The sequence below is a fragment of the Eriocheir sinensis genome, chromosome 19 (genome assembly GCF_024679095.1).
Source record: "Eriocheir sinensis breed Jianghai 21 chromosome 19, ASM2467909v1, whole genome shotgun sequence".
NCBI classification, from domain to species: Eukaryota; Metazoa; Arthropoda; class Malacostraca; order Decapoda; family Varunidae; genus Eriocheir; species Eriocheir sinensis.
In genome coordinates, this window is record NC_066527.1 from 77,501 (window position 1) to 95,000 (window position 17,500).

The 17,500-nt window shown below is 44.7% G+C and overlaps 1 long non-coding RNA gene across 1 annotated transcript in view; it reads right to left on the reverse strand.

Moving 5' to 3' along the window:
* LOC127000476 (uncharacterized) overlaps positions 1-17,500 on the reverse strand; it is a 139,016-nt gene that overhangs the window by 20,342 nt on the left and 101,174 nt on the right. Inside the window, exons 4-5 of the long non-coding RNA XR_007754072.1 lie at positions 11,384-11,502; positions 2,851-3,010 (exon numbers count right to left, since the gene is read on the reverse strand). This is a non-coding gene — a long non-coding RNA (uncharacterized LOC127000476). The remainder of the gene's footprint in view (positions 1-2,850; positions 3,011-11,383; positions 11,503-17,500) is intronic.

The window sequence follows — 17,500 nt, forward strand, 5'->3', positions numbered from 1 at the left end:
TGGTAGTGGTAGCAATGGTTATGGTAGTGGTAGCAATGGTTATGGTAGTGGTAGCAATGGTTATGGTAGTGGTAGCAATGGTTAAGGCAGTGGTAGCAATGGTTATGGTAGTGGTAGCAATGGTTATGGTAGTGGTAGCAATGGTTATGGTAGTGGTAGCAATGGTTATGGTAGTGGTAGCAATGGTTATGGTAGTGGTAGCAATGGTTATGGTAGTGGTAGCAATGGTTAAGGTAGTGGTAGCAATGGTTATGGTAGTGGTAGCAATGGTTATGGTAGTGGTAGCAATGGTTAAGGTAGTGGTAGCAATGGTTATGGTAGTGGTAGCAATGGTTATGGTAGTGGTAGCAATGGTTATGGCAGTGGTCGTAACAGTAATAGTGAAGGCAGCAATGGTTGTGGTAGTGGTAGCAATGGTTATGGCAGTGGTCGTAACAGTAATAATGAAGATAGCAATGGTTATGGTAGTGGTAGCAATGGTTATGGTAGTGGTAGCAATGGTTATGGTAGTGGTAGCAATGGTTATGGTAGTGGTAGCAATGGTTATGGTAGTGGTAGCAATGGTTATGGCAGTGGTCGTAACAGTAATAGTGAAGGCAGCAATGGTTGTGGTAGTGGTAGCAATGGTTATGGCAGTGGTCGTAACAGTAATAATGAAGGTAGCAATGGTTATGGTAGTGGTAGCAATGGTTATGGTAGTGGTAGTAATGGTTAAGGCAGTGGTCGTAACAGTAATAGTGAAGGCAGCAATGATTATGGTAGTGGTAGTAATGGTTATGGCAGTGGTCGTAACAGTAATAGTGAAGGCAGCAATGGTTATGGTAGTGGTAGTAATGGTTATGGCAGTGGTCGTAACAGTAATAGTGAAGGCAGCAATGGTTATGGTAGTGGTAGTAATGGTTATGGCAGTGGTCGTAACAGTAATAGTGAAGGTAGTAATGGTTATGGTAGTGGTAGTAATGGTTATGGCAGTGGTCGTAACAGTAATAGTGAAGGTAGTAATGGTTATGGTAGTGGTAGTAATGGTTATGGCAGTGGTCGTAACAGTAATAGTGAAGGCAGCAATGGTTATGGTAGTGGTAGTAATGGTTATGGCAGTGGTCGTAACAGTAATAGTGAAGGTAGGAATGGTTATGGTAGTGGTAGTAATGGTTATGGCAGTGGTCGTAACAGTAATAGTGAAGGTAGCAATGGTTATGGTAGTGGTAGTAATGGTTATGGCAGTGGTCGTAACAGTAATAGTGAAGGTAGCAATGGTTGTGGTAGTGGTAGCAATGGTTATGGCAGTGGTCGTAACAGTAATAGTGAAGGCAGCAATGGTTATGGTAGTGGTAGTAATGGTTATGGCAGTGGTCGTAACAGTAATAGTGAAGGCAGCAATGGTTATGATAGTGGTAGTAATGGTTATGGCAGTGGTCGTAACAGTAGTAGTGATGGTAGTGGTCCAGGTCTCGGCATGGAGGCGAAAGGGACTTGGCCAACACGTAAACAAAAGACCCGGACCCGTGAACACAAAAAACAATTAGGTTCGCTCTTAATGCCCCATGCTCCCTCGTGTCCAGTGTCGCCTTCTACCCGGGCCCTTGTTGCTGACCCCCCCCCCCCCCCCCCCTCTCTCTCTCTCTCTCTCTCTCTCTCTCTCTCTCTCTCTCTCTCTCTCTCTCTCTCTCTCTCTCTCTCTCTCTCTCTCTGTTATTCTTTCATTATTTTTTCTTTTCCTTTCTTTCAGTTTTTTTCTATTTCTTTCCTTCGTTCTCTTTTCTTTCTTTTTTGTATCTTTTTCCTTCTTTCTTTCTCTTTGTCTGTCTGTCTGTTCTGTTCTGTTCTCTTCTGTTCTGTTCTGTTCTCTCTCTCTCTCTCTCTCTCTCTCTCTCTCTCTCTCTCTCTCTCTCTCTCTCTCTCTCTCTCTCTCTCTCTCTCTCTCTCTCTCTCTCTCTCTCTCTCTCACACACACACACACACACACACACAAAAAAAAAAAAAAATGTTAGCTTTCTGAGTCCCTTTCCTCCTCGGACAAAAATTTCACCCCGGCAATTTTTTTTTTCTCGGGTTGGCATTTTTTTTTATAATTCTCGATTGTTTTTCTGTGCAACCAAATTTTAACGATTTTTTTATGTTATTTCTTCAGTTGGTGCCTTTCCTTCCTTTCTTTCTTATATATACATTTTTTTCATATTTTCTTCGTTATAATGCTACGTATGTTTGTCGTATTCTCTTAAATTAGTGCCATGTTAATTTGGGTGTTTATATGCTATTATCTACACGTCTGATGTTTATATGCAATTATTTATTCGTATGATATAACTCCCCTTTTCTCCCCTTCAATTCCCATCACCCCCTCTCCCCTTCTTCTATAAAACACCCCATCTCCCCTTCCTCCTCCCCCTTCCTTACCTCACAACCCCTTCTTCCCTCCCCTCCACTATCCATTGCGCCTTCTCTCTCTCTCTCTCTCTCTCTCTCTCTCTCTCTCTCTCTCTCTCTCTCTCTCTCTCTCTCTCTCTCTCTCTCTCTCTCTCTCTCTCTCTCTCTCTCTCTCTCTCTCTCTCTCTCTCAATACCTACCACCCTTTCAGGGCCTTTCTTTCTCTCTCTTTTTTCTTTTAAATTCTCTTGTTTTCCTCTCTCTCTCTCTCTCTCTCTCTCTCTCTCTCTCTCTCTCTCTCTCTCTCTCTCTCTCTCTCTCTCTCTCTCTCTCTCTCTCTCTCTCTCTCTCTCCTAAGATGTCTGCTGATGATGATAATGATTAGGATGAGGATGGCGATGAAGTATACAGTGGTACAAAAATAACAATAAATAAATCAATCAATAAAGAAAAGAAAAGAAAAAAAGCGTCTTGGGTACTCACGTTGCGGTTGGAGTTAGCGTTTCCGATCCCTCTTGGCAGCCTCTGTACGTGGGATCGACTATACTAAGAAGAAAATCGAACTGTCTTTTCTTGGTTTTGTTGTTCCGATGATAGTTCTGCCGCCGACGCCACGAGAACGACACGGCGAGCAGGGACGGAGCTGGAAAAGGAGGATAACATGAATACAATTGATCTTCAGGGGAGATAAACTGAAAAAAAGCATGAATATAATTTGTTTTAAGAGGGAACGAAAGTGATAAACAGATGATAATGTGAATATAATGCCTTCAGAGGGAACGGAACTGAAAAAAAGTGAGAAGATGAATATAATTTGCCTTACGTAATGTAATTGAAAAAGACAAGAGCATGAATATAAGGTGTCTTAAAAGGCCTTCACACACACACCCCTGCCTCACCCCTGCTCCCCTTCCCTCCCCTTCAATTCCGATCACCCCTGCTCCCCTTCCACCGAGACCCAATCTCCCCTTCCTCCTTCCTTCTCTACCTCACAACCCAAACCCCTCCTTCCCTTCCTTTTCCTCCCTCCATACCTCACAACCCAAACCCCTCCTTCCCCCCCTCCCTCCCCCATCTCCTTCCCCTTTCCCTGCTTCCTTCTCCACCTCACAACCCCTCCTTCTTTTCCCCACTCCCCTTTCCTCCCTCCTCCCTCCATACTTCACACCCCAAACTCCTCCTTCCCCCCTCCCAACCCCCCTACCTCCCCCATCTACTTTCCCCCTTCCTTCCTCCCTTCCTCACCTCACAACCCCTCCTTCTTTCCCCACTCCCCTTTCCTCCCTCCTACCTCCATACTTCACAACTCAAACCCCTCCTTCCCCCCTCCCCACCCCCCTACCTTCCCCATCTCCTTTTCCCCTTCCCTCCTCCCTTCTTCACCTCACAACCCCTCCTTCTATTCCCCACTCCCCTTTCCTCCCTCCTCCCTCCATACTTCATAACTCAAAACCCCTCCTTCCCTCCTTCCAACCCCCTACCTTCCCCATCTCCTTTCCCCCGTCGATAGTACAACAGTTACGGCCTTCAAGAATAGATTAGACAATTATTTTGAATCCAACCAGCAACTAAGATATTACTCATTGTCGTAATAACGTTAAGTTCTTTCGAATACTGGTGTCTTTGTCCGCTTTTATCGCCCGGTTAGTGGTAGCAGTAATGGTAGTTCTTTCCTCTTTCCTACATAATTTCCATGCAGTTTTTCCATGCTGCATGGTTCTTTTTCCTTTCCTGCCAGCTTTGGCTGGAGGGGGGGGAGCCGCCTTTGCTGTCCTTCATCTTCCACCTTTGATTAGATAGTTAGTGTAGCTTGTCACAAACAGCCTCGTAAGGACCAGCAGGTCTGCTGTTGTTTGTTCTACCTTTGTGTTCCTCCCTTTTTCACCTCACAACCCCTCCTTCTTTTCCCCACTCCCCTTTCCTCCCTCCTCCCTCCATACTTCACACCCCAAACCCCTCCTTTTCCCCCTCCCACCCCCCGTTCCTCCCCCACCCACCCCTTTCCCCTCGCTCCTGTCGGGTATAAAATCGAGTATATCGGAAATGTCCCGAAAATCTCTCCTTTTGTGGGGGCCAGAGATAACTTCGTAACTCAGCCTCCTTTGTAAAACTTTGCCCGGGACTTCGATGTCGTTTACTCCTCGACGAGAGCGCTGCCAAGACTGTTCTGTTGGGGAGGGAAGGGAGGGGAAGGGGGGTGAAGGGAAGGAGAGGGGGAGGAGGGATGAAAGGGCTGTGATGGGAAAGGGAAGGGAAGGATGGAAGGGAAGGGAAGATTAGAAGGGCTAAGAATGTTCTGTGTTAGGGAGGGAAAAGGAGGAGGAAGAGGAGGAGGGGAGGGGAAGAGAGGGGAAGGGAATGGAAGGGAAAGAAAGGGAAGAAGAGAAGGGGCGAGACTGTTCTATTATGGAGGGAAGGGGAAGAGGGGGAGGAGGAGAGAATAGGGGAAGGGAAAGGGGAGGGAAGGGAAAGGAAGGAAGAAGAAGGGCCAAGACTGTTCTATTATGGAGGGAAGGGGATGAGGAGGGAGGAGGGAGGAAGGAAGGAGGAAGGAAGGAAGGAAGAGAAGGCCAAGACTGTTCTATTATGGAGGGAAGGGGAAGAGGAGGAGGAGGGAGGAAGGAAGGGAGGAAGGAAAGGAAGGGAAGAGAAGGGCCAAGACTGTTCTATTATGGAGGGAAGGGGATGAGGAGGGGGAGGAGGGAGGAAGGGAAGGGGAGGAAGTGAAAGAAAGGGAAGAAGAGATGGGGCTTGACTTTTCTTTTTTGGTGGGATGGGGAAGAGGGGGAGGAGGAGAGAATAGGGGAAGGGAAAGGGGAGGGAAGGGAAAGGAAGGGAAGAAGAGAAGGGCCAAGACTGTTCTATTATGGAGGGAAGGGGAAGAGGAGGGGGAGGAGGGGAGGAAGGGAAGGGGAAGGGAAGGGAAGGGAAGAAGAGAAGGGCCAAGACTGTTCTATTATGGAGGGAAGGGGAAGAGGAGGGGGAGGAGGGAAGGGAAGAAGAGAAGGGCCAAGACTGTTCTATTATGGAGGGAAGGGGATGAGGAGGGGGAGGAGGGGAGGAAGGGAAGGGGGAGGGAAGGGAAGGGAAGGGAAGAAGAGAAGGGCCAAGACTGTTCTATTATGGAGGGAAGGGGAAGAGGAGGGGAGGAAGGAAAGGGGGAGGGAAGGGAAGGGAAGGGCAGTGTCTGATAATGCCGACCTCAGCCTCGTATTACCAAACGTTTCGGGCTCTTGTTAGGACCGTTTTTCAAGGCTAGAGAGGAGAAACGTTGGGTTGCCGTCAGTGTTTATCCTATTCATGGCGCAGAAGCCCTACAAAACTACCACTGGGGTCAAGCAGCCACCCTTGGAAACCTTTACAGCTTCTGCGAGAACCTTGTAGAATAGATAAGTAATATATGAGCTAAAGGTCGGTGTTGTCAGACGCTGCCGCCCCTCACATTAACTATTTATAAAGGTCAAGAGGGGAGGTCAGTCGGGTTCTCATGTGCTTTTTTAGGTTCATGTTACAGAGGGAGGGTTAAACTACTACCACGGTCATTAAACTACCCCTGGAAATGCTTAAAACTCCTACGAAAGCCTTGTCAAATGTCTCTCTACGCTTCTGCCTCTCACATCAACTCTTTCCAAAGGCCGAATAGGAGATCAGTGTGGTTCTAATGGGTGTTATTTAAGGTTCATGGTACAGAGGGAGGGTCAAACTATCACCAGGGTCATTAAACTACCCCTGAAAATACTTAAAACTCCTACGAAAGCCTTGTTCAATGTCTCTTTACGTTTTTGCCTCTCATATCAACTATTTTCAAAGACCGAATAGATCAGTGTGGTTCTAATGGGTGTTATTTAGGTTCATGGTACAGAAGAAGGGTTACACTACCACCAGGGTCATAAAACTACCGCTGGAAATGGCCCAAACTCCTACGAAAGCCTCGCCAAATGTGTGTGCTTGGGCGCCGAAATGTTTAAGAATACGACCCTTTGTACGTCAGCCGCTGCAACGCTCACCATCACTCATTTAAACCACCTACAGCAATCATTTGTTATCCCCAGGTAGCGAAGAGCCCAGCGCTAAAACTCCTTCTCCACCACCACCACGAACACCTGAACTTCACACGTTAGCTCGGAGGAAGAAGAAGCAGTAGTCGAGGCGGCAAAACATAGGACGAGGCGAAGTTTGATTCCTGAAGAAACTCGCTCGACAATCTCTTCGTCAGATACTCCTCCTCCTCGTAAAAGTCTTGCAATACCGAGGAAGAAGCATTGTCGTGGGGTAGCCAGGTGTGTGTGTGTGTGTGTGTGTGTGTGTGTGTGTGTGTGTGTGTGTGTAGCTCTCATAAAAGACGCCAGAAATTCACAATACAAGTAATAAAATAAAAAATATAAATTGAAAGGAAAGGAAATAACGCTCTGAGCCAAACACACACACACACACACACACACACACACACACACACACACACACACAAGGAAAAAACAAAACAAAAAAAATCCCTGCTCTCAACCTCCAGCAAGTCCCAAGGCAGGAGCGAAACGAAGACAGATGAGTCCTCGCCCACTTGTCAGGCTTCCGCTCTGAGGGACAACCACACCAGTCACGGCTCATCCGGTTAAGCAGCGGCACCAAGCAGCGAGGGAGGGCAAGGGTGACGGGGAGGTGACAGGACGAGGAAAAGAGGGAGAGAAGAATGTGCAAGACGCCTTCCTCCCCTTCCGAGACGAGTGCGAAGGGATGTGATTCAAGTCTTCAAGTGCCAGAAAAAGTTCAATAACAGCACAACAAACCAACTGAAGAACCAGCAATAACGGTTTACCCATTCAAGTGAGTCGATGTAGCACAGACATTGGCAGGAGTGTCTTCTCAAACCGAGTCATCATTCACTTGAACAATCTCCCCTCAGAAGTAGTAAGTACGAATACCATCAACTCCTTTAATTATCGAATCGACCGTCACTTCATTGCGTCAGGAGTATACTAAATACCGAGGTGCTTTAATCTGCTCTTTCGGGGCCAAATGGCTGTCGAGTAGATTAAATCACCAGAGTGGGCAACCTCGTAATGAGCCAATAGAATTACTGTTGCCTGCATTTCCATGTTTCCATGTTTCTCTATCAGCCTCTCCTTCCCTATCCATTCCTTGCCCTTCTCTATCTTCCCTACCCAGGACAAGAGCTCTCATCCTCGACAGTATCCACGTAAACACTCTTCCGTCGCCTATAGTCGTATCGAGGGCCTCCTTCCCATAAGCTCCTGTTGTTGGCATCGCTCGTCCCTCCTAAGCCCTTATTGAAATCCAGAGGAGCTGCGTCGAGGCGAATCCAATAGCGCCAAGGAGTGCCTACATTGGAATCGAGTACCTTATAATGTGTTCCAAGAATGTTTTTCCTTCCTCCAATTCCCCCCCCCCCCCCCCCCGCTGGTCGAATAAGAGTAGCTACATACATACGTACGATAGATATATAGATAGATAGACAGTGAGAGAGAGAGAGAGAGAGTGTTTCTCTCTCTCTCTCTCTCTCTCTCTTCCTATCAAACTTCCGTTAACTTCGCTTTGCTTTCATTCCCTCCTTCCGTTTTGAATCCATCCATATCCTCCTCCTCCTCCTCCTCCTCCTCCTCCTCCTCTTCCTTTTTCGTTTTCTTTTCTGTATTTTTTTCTGCTTCTTCTCTTTTCTTTATCTTCTTTTACATATTCTATTTCCTCCTCCTCCTCCTTCTCCTCCTCTACCTTTTTCGTTTTCTTTTCTGTATTTATTTCTTTATCTGTTTCTTTCCTTTTCTTTATCTTCTTTTACATATTCTATTTTCTCCTCCTCCTCCTCCTTCTCCTCCTCTTTTCTTTTTCGTTTTTTATTGTTCTTATTTCATTTTTCTATTTTTTTATATTATATTATTATTATCATCATCATCTACTACTACTTCTTTTTCTTCTTCTTCTTCCACCTTCTCCTTCTCCTCCTCCTCACCCGCTTGAATTTCCTCTCTCTGAACCTCTTTCTAAACTCTTCTTACACTGGATTTTCTCTTCTTCGATCATCTTTTATTTATCTTATTTTATTTTTGTTTTATTTCTATTTTTTATAACTTTTCTTCTCTCTCTCTCTCTCTCTCTCTCTCTCTCTCTCTCTCTCTCTCTCTCTCTCTCTCTCTCTCTCTCTCTCTCTCTCTCTCTCTCTCTCTCGTTCATCGACGATTTATTTTTCCTTTTTTTTCTCTCCATGTTTCCTTCCTCTCTTCATCCGTTTTTATATTTTTTCCTCCCCTCCATGTTTCCTTTCACTCTCTCTCTCTCTCTCTCTCTCTCTCTCTCTCTCTCTCTCTCTCTCTCTCTCTCTCTCTCTCTCTCTCTCTCGTTCGTGTTTATCTTTCCTCTCGTTTTTTTTTTCATTTTTCCTTTCCTTCCTTCCTTCCGTATTCACTGCACGTTCCTAAATTTTCCCGCGAAACTTAATAAATTGACTCTCTCTCTCTCTCTCTCTCTCTCTCTCTCTCTCTCTCTCTCTCTCTCTCTCTCTCTCTCTCTTATATGAAATTGAAAATAAAAATAAAAACACTACAGAAAATGCCAACGGACAGACAGACAGACACACGGACAGGGAAAGAGATGGAAAGAGAAAAAGCGATACAGACAGACAGACAAAGGCACAGAGAGAACTTGATAACAGTTTTCTTCATCTTTAGTTTCATCTTCGGTATCCTGTTTCATCTTCTGTTTTCCTTCTCCTCCTCCTCCTCCTCCTCCTCCTCCTATAATCTTATTCGTTTTCTTTTGTTTTTATTTATTTTTTCTTTTCTTTGCATATTCTTTTTCTATCATCATCATCATTATCTTCTTTTTCTTTATATATTCGTTTTGTTACTGGATGTTTTTCATCTTCCGTTTTCCTTCTCCTTCTTCTCCTCCTCCTCCTCTGATCTTCTCTAATCGTTCTCTTTTGTTTTTATTTATTTTTTCTTTGCATATTCTTCTACTCCCATCATCATCATCATCATCTTTTTCTTTCTATTTTCGTTTTCTTTTGTTTTTATTTCGTTTTTTCAATTTTTTTGCATATTCTTCTAGTCCTATCATCATCATCCTCTTTTTCTTTCTATTTTCGTTTTCTTTTGTTATTTCATTTTTTTATATTTTTTACATATTCTTCTACTTATCATCATCATCATCTTTTTCTTTCTATTTTCGTTTTGTTACTGTTTGTTTTTCATCTTCCGTTTTCCTTCTCCTCCTCCTCCTCTAATCTTCTCTAATCGTTTTCTTTTCTGTTTTTATTTAATTTTTCTTTTCTTTGCATATTCTTCTACTCCTATTCATCATCATCATCTTTTTCTTTCTATTTTCGTTTTGTTACGGGTCTGTTTTCTCTATCGCCTTTATCGCAGACAATGACCATCGGAGCCACAATGACCGCTCTGACGCAGCCCTTTCACCCCCTCAAGAACCAACACCTTCCTCCCTCCTTCCCTCGCTCTCTCCCTCACCCACTTCGATATCACAGCAGGCAGACTCGACAAGGAGGAAAAGTCTCGCCTCGCTCCATCAAACGTTGTCCTTTTTCTCGTCCTGTGCGGTTCGGTCTCTCACATCTGCGCAAGTCTAAGTTTTATGCATCTTATTTCAGTTACCGAACACCTGAGGCCCCACGTGACTTTCAGAGAACTATTAAAAGAGGCGGCCAGAAATATTTACTGTGTAGCCTGTTTCTTACTCTTCCTCACGTGCAGATCAGTGGGCAATATTCTCAAACATTTCGGGGATTACACACCCACATTTGATAAGACTTTGGTAGAGGTGGTTGTGGGTATTTCCATGGCTAGTTTTATGAGCATGGTGATAGTTTGACAAGGTTTCTGCACCATGAGTGTGAAAAACAGGAATAAAGAATAGACTTATCTCATTTGTGGCCTTTGGAAATAGAATACGTTTTTGATAAGGCTTTGGTAGAGGTTGTTGTGGGTATTTTTATGGCTACTTTTATGAGCCTAGTGATAGTTTGACAAGGCTTCTGCACCATGAATGTGAGAAACACAAATAAAGAAAGGCTAATCCACTTTGTGGCCTTTGGAAATATTTGTTTTGATAGCCGAAAACGTCTGAGAGAATACGCGGAAAATGTCTCCTTAAAGTCTAGGGGGTCTGTGCAGGGCGTTTCAGTTAACGGACGTCTGCGGTCACGTCACGGTCATTCTCGAGAGCCCGTAACTTGATTCTCCAGTGCGTTGAGAGCTTCCAAGAGTCTGTAGAAACTTCTTGTTCGTTCCTTACAAGTTTGACGCGTCTCATCAGGGAAAGTTTGCACGTTTCAAGCCACGCATTTCGTTTTCTCTTTACTAAGGCTTGAACGGTTCCAGTGCGGGAGGGGGGTGTCTAGACGCCTCTTCAACCTAAACTGACGGTCTCTTGTCGGAAATTCTCATCCTGTCTGTTTTTCTGCAGCAGGAACGGTGGTTTACGGACATTTTTTTACTTCTTTCTTTTCTATGAAATATGAATGTGAGAAACTTAATAAGGTCGGTATTCTCAGACGCTTCCGCCTCTCACATCAACGACTTTCAAGAGCCAAAACGCAGATCAGTCGGGTTCTAATGAGTGTTTCTTTAGGTTCATAGTGCAGAGGAAGCGTCAAACTACCCCCAGGGCCATAAAACTACCCCTGGAAATGCCCGAAACTACTACGAAAGCTTCCTCAAGTATGAGTTTGGGCGCCGAAATGTTTTTATGAATATGACCCTCAAGTATAATGTTCACACACTTTATGTTTCGACTTCCTGAGAGAAATCGCTTTAAGAAATCTGGAAAATAACAAGTACAGTTCACAACTCTTCACATCACGTCTCTAAATATGGAAACGAGGAAATATTAATACGTCTGGAAGTGTTATGGTTCTTTTTTGAGAGCCTTGAGAGACCTAGATACCTGAAAAAAAAAAATACAAGTACTTACAGAACACACGCTTCATATCACGTCCCTGAATAAGTAAACGAGAAAATACTAATACTTCTTGTACGTTTCACTCTACCTGTTGCACCTGATGACCCTTAGCCTCTGAACCTCTCCCACACGTCACAGCAGTTCAGTAGGCGGGCACCGGAGAGGGGAAGCAGCGCTGCCACCAGTGTGTTGTGCGTGGGAACGACCCTGGAGGCGAGGGATAAAAAGGTTACGACTGGGATTTGTTGTGTAAGTGGTGATGATGATCTTTCTCTCCTCCTCACCACCACCACCACCACCACTTCCATGTTTCCTCTCTTTATTTCTCTCTCGCTCGCTTGTATTTATCTTCCCTCTCGTTTACTTCTTTTCTTTCCTTTCCTTTTCTTCCTTCCTTCCTTCGTTCCGTATTTGCGATAACAGAACCTATTCACTGCATCTTGTCTTCCTACTCTTCCCTCCTCCTCCTCCTCTTCCTCCTCTTCTCTCTGCCCTTATCAGTCCTTCACCGCCTCTCCACTTCTTCTTTCCTCTCCTCATCCTTTCTTTACCCCCTTATGGCTGCACTTGGCATGGCTACCCCCTTCGGCATACCCCATTCTCCTCCCGCTCCACGGCCCCCCACCCCTCCCCTACACTTCTCAACCTCAGCTTCTTTCCTCTCTCTGTGTGTCAGGTGGAGAAAAAGTCTGCGGCAGCGACGGCGTGGAAAAGAAGGGCTGGCGAAGGGGAAACCTGAAGAGGCGTGAAGTGTTGGCGATCAAAGGCATGAAATGGAAGAGCAAGAAAGCGGGAAAATATATACTGCCTGGCTAACGAATTTAAGCTTGTCCGGGGCACGCACGTACACACACACACACACACACACACACACACACACACACACACACACACACACAGATGGATGGATAGATAGATATAGTAAAAATATATTTGCTAACTTATTTAAATTTATCCAGAGCACACACACACACACACACACACACACACACACACACACACACACACACACGCACGCACACACACACACACACACACACACACACACACACACACACACACACACACACACACAGATAGATAAAGATGGTTAGATAGATAGATATGTAGTAAAAATATTGATTGGCTAGCGACTTTAATTTCACACACACACACACACACACACACACACACACACACACACACACACACACACACACACACATGCACCCCCCCACACACACATGCACCCCCCCACACACAGATAGATATATAGATAGATAGAGTCGAAAAATCAACAGTCAAAGGCTAAAGAATTCCCTGTCACTCGCTCGCTCACCTGGTGTTCCAACCAATAAATTGAAGTCTGTAATCCTATCAAGCTTCTGGTCTGAGCGGGGAGGAAGGGGGGGGGGAAGCAAGAGGAGGGGGGAGAGGAGGGAGGGCATGGAGGGGGAGGGGGGTTATGGAGGGGACAGATTTTTTTATGGTAATGCTTAAATTTAGTCTTTTACTGTTTTATTGTTGTTGTTGTTGTTACAAGGGAGGGAGGGGGCAGGGAGGAGACAGATTTTTTTTATAGTAATGCTTGAATTTAGTCTTTGTTGTTATTGTTGTTGTTGTTATAGATGATATGTTAAGGTTGAAAAAGATGATCAGAAAGAAACTATGTATATAATTCAAAAGGATTCTCTCTCTCTCTCTCTCTCTCTCTCTCTCTCTCTCTCTCTCTCTCTCTCTCTGCCGCCCCCCTCCCTCTCCCTCCCTGCCACACAGCGCCGGGCAAACACAAGGCGATGAGCGATTGGACACGCGCACGCACACCCTTGTCGCGGAGTGTCGGGCTGAGTGACGGCGGGAGTCGCGGCGAGGGGGGGTAACGCTGGTGGGAGTCGCGAGAGGAATGGGGCAACGCTGGTGGGAGTCGCGGCGAGGCGGGGGTAACGCTGGAACTCTCTGGCTTCACGAGGGGATAATATATAGTTCTTTTGAGGGTAAACAATTTAGGTTCGTCCCTGAATTGAAGACTTCTGTGTTGTGTGATTTTTGTCCATTGTGCTTTTCGTTGTCTTAGTAGTACGCAGGGTGGTTCTTCATTTTATTTATTTTATTATTTACGATTATTTTGTCATTATAATTTTTTACGATTATTTTTATATTTAGATATAGAGTGGTAAAAATATTGATTGGCTAACGAATGTAACTTTATCCAGGGCACCGGGGGGCTTTCTTAGTGAGGCCTGGTGGTCGGTTCCAGTCCGTTATGGCGCAGGCAAGTGTTTATAGCGGTACCATCTTGCTTGCCTCATGCCAACCCCTGAAGCTCATCTTTGATCCTCTTTTCGAGATAATCTCGAGTCCGGGTTGATAGGTGGTCTTCAGGACAGCATGTGGGTAGTCTTAGGCCTCTCGGCGGTGACTGAAAAATTGCGTCCTCCAGCACCCCGCGCCGGCACGCTAACCACTCAGCCACCGCCTGCTGTATACTTAATTCCATCTCTATGTATGTGTTTAATTTTTATTCTAATTTTCATCTGTACACACACACACACAGACCGACCGACAGAGACAGACACAGACACACACACACACACACACACACACACACACGCACGGACGCGGAAGGTAAGTGAGTGCTGCTGTATACGTTTTCCTTCCCCGGCCCGTCAGTCAGTCCCGTCATTGTCTCTATAATGAACACGCCGTCTCCGGGGGAAAACAATTACGGCCAACAATGCTTTACCTGACGAGCCACCGGCGTGTACAGGGAGGGGGGGAGAGAGAGAGAGAGAGAGAGAGAGTAAATGAGACAAAATGAAGACGAGATAGATAGATATATACAGATAGAGATAGATAGATAGAAAGATAGAGGGAAATGGTTAATAAAGAAAAGGGAGGAGGACAGACGAATAGAGCATGAAAGAGAATGGAAAAGGAAAGGCGAATAAATATGAGAGGAAAGAGGAAATAAATGGAAGGGGAATAAACAGAAGGAGAGAAGAAATATGAATGAAGAGGAGAGGAAAGGCAAATAAAAGGAAAGAAGAGGAGCAAAGGCGAATAAACAGAAGGAAAGAGAAAGGATGAAAGGCGAAGGAAGCGAAAGGAAGACAAGGGGAAAATGAGAGATGGAGAAAGGAAACGAAGAGAGATGGGAAGGAAAAAAACACAAGAATAATGACGGGAAGGAAAGAAGGAAGGAAGAGAGAGAAGGGAAAGAGTGAAAAGGAGGAAGATAAAAGGAGGGAAAAATCACGAATAATAAAAGGGAGAGGAAAAAAAAAGGGAGGAGGGAACATAAGAGGAAAAGATGGAGGGAGAGGAAGAGGAAATTAAGAAGGGAAACTGAGGGTAAAAAACAGGAACAAGAAAATTTGGGAAGTAGGAAGGATGAAGAACCTTCTCCTCCTTCTCCTCCTTCTCTTCCTCCTTCTTCTTCTCCTTCTCCTCCTCCTTTTTCTCCTTCTCTTCCTCCTTATTCTTCTCCTCCTCCTCCTCCTCCTCCTCCTCCTCCTTCTCCTTCTCCTCCTCCTTTTTCTCCTTCTCTTCCTCCTTATTCTTCTCCTCCTCCTTCTCCTTCTCCTCCTCCTTTTTCCCCTTCTCTTCCTCCTTATTCTTCTTCTCCTCCTCCTCCTCCTCCTTCTCCTTCTCCTCCTCCTTGTTCTCCTTCTCTTCCTCCTCCTCCTCCTCCTCCTCCTCCTCCTCCTCCTCCTCCTTCTCCTCCTCCTTATTCTCCTCCTCCTCCTCCTCCTCCTCCTCCTCCTCCTCCTCCTTTTCTTCTGCCTCTTCTTCTCCTTCTTCTCTCTCTTCCTTTTCCTCTTCCTCCTCCTCCTTTTCCTTTTTCTCCTCCTCCTCCTCCTCCTCTTGCTCTTTCTCTTTCCTCTTCTCCCTCTTCTTCTCCTTCTTTTTATCTTTCTCCTTCTTCTCCCTCTCCCTTCTCCTCCTCCTCCTCCTTCCTCCTCCACCTCCTCTATCTCCCTCTTTATCTTCCTCGTCCTTCTCCTTTTTCTATTTCTCTATTCCCTTTTCCCTCTTTTTCCTCTTTTTCTCTTTATCCTTCTTCTCCCTCTCCCTTCTCCTCCTCCTCCTACTTCTTTTCCTCCATCTCCCTCCTCCTCGTCCTCTTCTTCTTCCTCTCTATCCGGGCGAGCTTAAGAGGAATACTTAATGAGTTTGATAGTTGAGCAAATTTACCTTTATTTCCAGGCAGGAGCGGCAGATACGCGCTCGCCTATTCACGAGGATGATTAGGTAATATCTGATGAGGCACACGGACGCGGATCTCAACTGAAGCTCGTTACCAAATTCCTGTTTCCATGGTCGGCCCCCACCCCCGTTAAGGCGCAGGCAAGTATTTATAGTGGGGCCGTCTTGCTTGGCTCATGCTGCCCCCCGGAGCTTATCTTTTATCCTCTCTGACTCTTATTTTTTTCTTCTCCTCTTCATTACTTCGATCTCTCCTTTCCTTCTCTCCTCTGTCTCCTCCACTCACCCGTTTATTCACTCCTCCTCCTCCTCCTCTCTCCCTTCCTCCTCTCAATCTTTTTTTCTTTCTTTCATTTCCTCAATCTCTCCTCTCCTTCCTTCTCTTTCTCCCTCCCACACTCGCTTACTCTCCTCCTCCCTCTCCTCCTCTCTCCTCCTTTCCTTAACATTTTTTTCATTCCTACTATCCCTTCTTCCCTTTCCTCAATCTCTCCCCCTTCTCCTCCTCCTCCTCCTCTTCCTCTTCTCTCCTCCTTTCCCTAACCTTATTCAATCCATCTATCCCTTCTTCCCTTTCCTCAATCTCTCCCCCTTCTCCTCCTCCTCCTGTTCCTCCTCCTCCTCTTTCCTCAGGGTCGAACAAAAGATTATTTACACTTCAATATCGCAACAAAAAACGCCCCAAGAACACGCGGCTCCCGGCTCATCAAACCCTAGCGGCGCCCGGCTGGAAATGGCTCACTTTGCCCTCATGAGACCTGGGGTTCCTGCGCGGGCGAGAGCTGGAGGTAATTGGACCCGAAGGAGGGGGAGGGAGGAGGAAGAGAACCGCACTAAAACTTCTGATTATGGTTTTTTTTCTGAAGAGATGAGTATTGTGATGATCTCTCTGTGTTTCTACTTCTCCTTTCTCTCTTCTTACTTCCTTCAATTTCTTCTTCTCCCCTTCATTTCCTCAACCTCTCCTCCTTTCCTTCCCTCCTCCCTCTATCCCACACTCGTTTACTCCATCCCTCCTCCTCCATTTCGTCTGGTTCTTTTTCTATTCTCTGATTCTCTTCATATTTACTCGGGTTCTAATTATATCTATTCCGATTTTCTTTTATTTAATTTCATTTAAGTCTATATTTAATCTGATTTTCTTTACATTTCATCTAAGTCTGATTTTTCTCCTTATATTTAACCCAAGTCTCTTTATACTTCTGATTTTCTTTACATTTCACCTAAGTCTGATTTCCCTCCTTATATTTCACCCAAGTCTCTTTATACTCTTGATTTTCTTTACATTTCATCTAAGTCTGATTTTTCTCCTTATATTTCACCCAAGTCTCTTTATACTTCTGATTTTCTTTACATTTCACCTAAGTCTGATTTCCCTCCTTATATTTCACCCAAGTCTCTTTATACTCTTGATTTTCTTTACATTTCATCTAAGTCTAATTTCCCTCCTTATATTTCACCCAAGTCTCTTTATATTTCTGATTTTCTTTACATTTCATCTAAGTCTAATTTCCCTCCTTATATTTCACCCAAGTCTCTTTATACTTCTGATTTTCTTTACATTTCACCTAAGTCTGATTTCCCTCCTTATATTTCACCCAAGTCTCTTTATATTTCTGATTTTCTTTACATTTCATATAAGTCTGATTTTCCTCTTTATATTTCATCCAAGTCTCTTTATATTTCCTCTGATTTTCTTTACATATCAACTAAGTCTGATTTTCCTCCTCCTTATATTGCATCCAAGTCTCTTTATATTTCCTCTAATTTTCTTTATATTTCACCTAAGTCTGATTTTCCTCCTCCTTATATTGCATCCAAGTCTCTTTATATTTCCTATGATTTCCTTTATATTTCATCGAAGTCTGATTTTCCTCCTCCTTATATTGCATCCAAGTCTCTTTATATTTCCTATGATTTCCTTTATATTTCATCTAAGTCTGATTTTCCTCCTCCTTATATTGCATCCAAGTCTCTTTATACTTCCTCTAATTTTCTTTATATTTCACCTAAGTCTGAT